The sequence below is a fragment of the Denticeps clupeoides genome, chromosome 3 (genome assembly GCF_900700375.1).
Source record: "Denticeps clupeoides chromosome 3, fDenClu1.1, whole genome shotgun sequence".
Taxonomy (NCBI): Eukaryota; Metazoa; Chordata; class Actinopteri; order Clupeiformes; family Denticipitidae; genus Denticeps; species Denticeps clupeoides.
This window is the reverse complement of record NC_041709.1, coordinates 21,370,630-21,376,145: the sequence shown is the minus strand read 5'-3', so window position 1 is coordinate 21,376,145 and position 5,516 is coordinate 21,370,630. Positions and strand designations below refer to the sequence as shown.

Here is a 5,516-nt window from a genome sequence, read left to right as displayed (position 1 = left end):
CGATAACCAAGACGAGGTCCGGGCCGTAAGCCATCAGTGCAGGACAGTCACCACTCGTCCTTATGGACTTCCTTACACCCCTTTCATGAACCATTTTGGATGGCGTGTAGGGAGTTGTGCCTAGGAGGGAGGATAATGTCATGATCTTGGCCTATTCTGGGTACGGAGTTCGGACTGGAGTTTCATGTTTGTCCTGTGAAATGTTTTCTGATTGTGTTCAACTGTGTATGATTGTATAAAGCTGCCCTGTTCATGTCTGTATGCCATCAGGTCATTGTTTGGTGATGTTCCCCTTGTCCTGTCTACCATGTATTAAACCCCTGTTTCGTGAAGTTGTACGTATGCGTCCTTTTTCCTCGCCACGTCCAGCCATCGTGACAACATCAACTCAAGGCACATTAACTACATTTACATTTATTTTGAATAAATGAGAAGCCCATGCTTCAGAAGTGACTAGAAGCCCTAAGCACTTGATACCACAAAACGAAGGCACTAATGAACTACAGGGAAGGTTCTCATGAGCCTTCATCTCCTTCAGGAGCCCTGTTCATCTTCCTCTGGCACCAGGCAGGTCCGGATGATGGCGCATGTTACAGTGTAGGGGTCACAGTTGGCTGCAGGTCGACGGTCCTCAAAGTAGCCCCGCTGTTCCTGAGCCATATGACGTGGGATGCGAACGCTGGCACCACGGTTGGCCACACCTGAGGAGAACTCGTGGATGCTGGCAGTCTCGTGGAGGCCAGTGAGACGCCGTAGGTTGTCCTGTCCATCATGGGGGTCATACACGCTGATGTGTTCCTGGTGTTTATTTCTCAGTTTTTCTACAGCTGCTTTTATGTGGCTGTGGATTACATGTATTTGGAGCTTTTAAATGAACCATTCATTTGTAGAATTGTGATGTATTTTTGTATGTATGTCACATGATTTGCTTACGTCAGCCCTCCCTCCTCCCTCATTGACTTGGTGCTAACGTTGATGTGGCAGCCAGCTCCATTCCAGTTCTTCAGCGATTTGGGATCCAGAGATGCGATCACCCCAAAGTCTTCACACACACGGTCAAGCAGGAAGCGGCTCATCCAGAGCTGATCGCCCATTTCCACTCCTTCACATGGACCCACCTGAAACTCCCCCTACAGAGAGCAATGAGGCTTAATTACTGATATTCTGTAGTTTTTGTGGGGTCCAATACAGAACCCTGCATTAACAAGGAGCTATCAATTCATTATCTTTCAAGCAGTGGTCAAGTTGTGGATTTTGCATTCATCCAGCCATGTATGCATGCCTGCCATATGTGTGTGTGACTTTGTCTTGTGTAATTTATACATCTGAGGGCTTATATCTCTGTTAATTAGGTTAAGTTATCCTTGAAGACAATTGTCTTAAACAGATTATTGCATTACAGCCCTACATCTATACCAGTGCCACCATAAATTCTGTATTTTATTGCACTAATGCCCTTCATCAAAATATTGCATATAGCATTATGCAGATGCCATGGCACCACTGCCCTCCACACTATTACCTGCACATTGGCCTAAAATCACCCACTCCACAACTATTTTCTTATAGTTTGATAGCTAGTGAAACTAACAAAAATTTGTATGAATTATTTGTACAGCTCAATGGGTATCTCCGAGCTGAAAGCACCAAGTCATACTCCTCACAAAGAATTGGGTCAGTAATGATTTTAAGGCCCTGCCACCTCAACATCTGCTGAATAATGGGGGTTTTAGGCAGAAAGTTGATTGGAGTGTATAAATCCATTCATCCTTTCATATATGTGTGGCAGTGTATCTACCTGTGATGGCATGACTTCTGCATTGGTTCCACCGATTTTGATGCCAGTGTAGAGACAGGCTCTGTAATGGCTTTCTACGATGTCTCAGCCAAAAGCCCGGTCTGCCCCAACGCTGCAGTAATACGGGCCTGATGGAGGACACACGCACTCTCATAAAACCTTTTAATTACATTTCCCTTTCATTATGACATGGACTATGCAAATACAATATCTTGGTATTTAAATATTTGCAACTTTAGGTGGTATCTAGTTTAAATACTTAAATATTTGTGTTGTGTCACATGTTGTGGAAATCTTTCCAGTGCTGAGCATCTGAGAAGCCACAATGAGGAAACGGTCAACTGGATTCACCAAGCTTTATTGTAAAAAAAACTTTCTGCCCGGGGTGCAGCCTGCTGCCTGGGTGTGAGCTGGTAAACAACAGATATTCTGTACAAGAAACTCCACGCACGAAAATGAGCAAGGCACAGTGCAATAGTTTCCCTTGCACACACTTAACAAAAAATATGACATGGTGCCATCTGATGAAGAGGCCTGTATTTAACCAGTCTTTTTATGCATTTTTATATATTGTTGTCCAGGTGACAAACTCATACATTCTCTTAAGATCCATTCATGCATGTTTTACTATTAAATTTGGGTCAACTAAACTGTAAAAGAACAAGTGCGGAAAACGTAAAAATGTAAGGCAACCAGCTGCAAAGCATTTTAAGTTCTCTCATGCCACAACTACATGTGCGTGAAGCTGAGAGAAATTAAAAATGCATCTCAGCCGGTTGCCTTAAATTCCTTAAGTTTTCCCCACTTTTTATTTTTTACAGTGTAAGTGTGAATAACCTACTGGGTAAAAACTGGCCTAAGATCATTTAACAAGATTGTAAAATCGAATTGAATAATTATTATCTTATAATTTACAAAGTCTTATTCTTAGCACAGAGAGCTAACATGGTAAAGAAGTAGCTCTATGAGAAACCACAAATAAACACTAACAAAACGTACCTTGAGGGGCAGGGTAGCCATTTGTGGGCCAGCTAAACGGGCGCTTGTCTACGCCGAGCAGGGTGTACTCCTGCTCCATCCCAAACCATATTTCATGCTCCTTAATCTTCTCCATCACCTGGATGCAGCAACGACGGCGGTTTGTTTCTGCGGCAAAATTGACAAGATGTTGAGTGATGGATGAGTAAAATTGCATTGAGCTGGACAGTTGTACCGATTGATGAAATACGCTGAATTTTATTGGGCCTTGAAACAGTTGAGTGTTGTGGCTGTATAATTAAATAAGTAATTAGAGTAATACATATTTTAACCAAATGTTACTATTTAGTTGTTTATTTGAAGATGAAGGTTGTTGAATGCAAATCGATCTATGTTGTTGAGAGAATCACCGATATGTGTCAAGATTATAGAGTGATGCTGACATGGTGCTGACATCTGAGGTGTTGTTAATGTGTGTTGTGTAGTGGACTGCTGGTTTGTATTAAATTGTGATGAGCTGTGTTCTATGAGTGGTGTTGAAGAAGAACTCTAACCCGCTGGTTCTCGACTGGAGTTGAGAACTTCACACAAAACTAGTTTGTTTGGGTCGAGAGTGAACGGGTCCCTGAACAGACGGACAGGAATGAGGAACATGTCACTGTTGGATCTGTTTGACTAGTCAGTGCTGGTGCCACCAAAATTCCATTCAGGGATATCTGTTGAAATCAACCACACTAATTATCACACAACTGCATGCCTAAACACAACTGAAAAGGTGAAAGATGAAAAGATAAAGAGAAAATATAATAAACTGCTCTACTGCTCTAATAAACTGTCTACAGCTTTCAATAGATTTAAAGTCTCAGTCTTATTTCATCTGGTCATCTCAGGGACATTGTTTTTTTTTTACATTTACATTTACGGCATTTGGCAGACGCCCTTATCCAGAGCAACTTACAACGTGCTTAAGTTACCATCAATTCCGGTTCACTAGGACCCCAACTATGAATACAATCTTTTTATTCACTCTGTTGTAGATTCTGTACACAAAGTTCGACAACAAGAAAATTACAATTTAATCTAAATATTCTTTAAAGAGGAAGGCCTTGAGCTGTCGTTTGAAGGTGCTCAGTGACTGAGCTGTTCTGACCTCGAGGGGAAGTTCATTCCACCACTGAGGGGCCAAGACGGAGAAGAGTCTAGATGAATGTTTTCCTTTTACCTTCAGAGATGGAGGGACCAGGCGAGCAGTACTGGAGGCTCGTTTTTTTTGGCCTTGTGACCACTATGGTCATATGCAGTTCCCAAATCACTTGTCAGGAACTTCTAAGCAACTGATTCCACTGCAACGCGTTATCACAGACGTGCAGCTGTAACATAGTGATGTTTGCACTGGCAGGAGTGGGTCCCTTGTGAAGGGACTAGGAGACATATTGCTTCCAGTACTGCTCGACTATTCCCTCCATCTCTGAAGGTAAAAGGATGACACTCATTTCTCTGTCTTGGCCCCTCGTTGGTGGAATGAACAGCTCAGTCACTGAGTATTTTCAAACCTTCCCCCTTTAAGAATATTTAGATTAACTTGTAACTTATTGTCTGACTTATGTATAGAAACTACAACAGAGTGAATAAAAAGATTGTATTCATAGTTGGGGGGTCCTAGTGATCCAGAATTGATCAATTCATTGATTTTAACATAAAAGCACGTTGTAAGTCGCTCTGGAAAGGGGCGTCTGCCAAATGCCTTAAATGTAAATTTAAATGTAAATATTGCTACTGGAAGCATTGGCTTAGCTCCTCACCTTCAAGGCCCTGTGGTTCATCTTTCAGAGTTCGGGTTTTGCAGCGTAGTTCCTCTCCTGTCACATCAATCCAGATGTAGGTCACCATGCACTGAGACCCCTGTGGCAGGCTTAGATAGGTTTGTCTCAGAGCCTTACTTAACTGGGAGCTGAGTGACACTGACATGATGGAAAAGAGATCTGGAAAGAAAAATACAGCATGTCACGAGTCCCAAAATATTTATGGGTGCAGTGAATGAATTTACAGCTGATAAACTTGTGTAGAACATTCTAACACAAAGGATGGTTGTAGCAATATTACATTTCTTTTGTTAGCTTTTACCTTACATATTGTAAATGAACTATTGAACGTTTCAAATGCCCCTGTGATTAAAAGCCCCAGTCCTGTGGTGTACTCCCCTGAACGGTCGTCCTCTCTAATGGGAATACTGAAACTCTGGTTCCTCTGCCTGCTTTTCTTACTGGTCCGTGACACGTGATCTGAAAGACATCCTCCAAGGGAACGCCTACCAAATTATATAATCTTTTGCTGCTCATTCTCTTTTTGTGTCTTTTTGTGATGTAGTATGTTATTCTTCTGGGATACATGTCATCTATGAAGCATCAACTGTGTTTCACAAACACATGTGAAACACATACACATTCACGTATGAAACTGACAAGCATGCATTTATACTACTGAAAACTCGCACACACACGTATGAAACACTTGCACACAAAAATTAAACTTAAACTGTGTTAAAGGCCCATAAAAAGTAAAGTGAATGTCATTGTGATACACATCAGCACAGCACACGGTGCACACAGTGAAATGTGTCCTCTACATTTAACCATCACACTTGGGGAGTGTGTGGAAGCAGTGTGTGGGGATGGTGCTTTGCTCAGTGGCACCTTGGCAGATCGGGAAATTTAAAATGGCAACCTTCTGATTACGGGGC

At 42.1% G+C, this 5,516-nt stretch overlaps 1 pseudogene; it reads right to left on the bottom strand.

Annotated features, from left to right (window-relative positions):
• Window positions 1-534: 534 nt before the first annotated feature.
• LOC114785567 (glutamine synthetase-like) lies at window positions 535-4,744 on the bottom strand (annotated as a pseudogene).
• Between the last annotated feature and the right edge of the window lie 772 nt (window positions 4,745-5,516).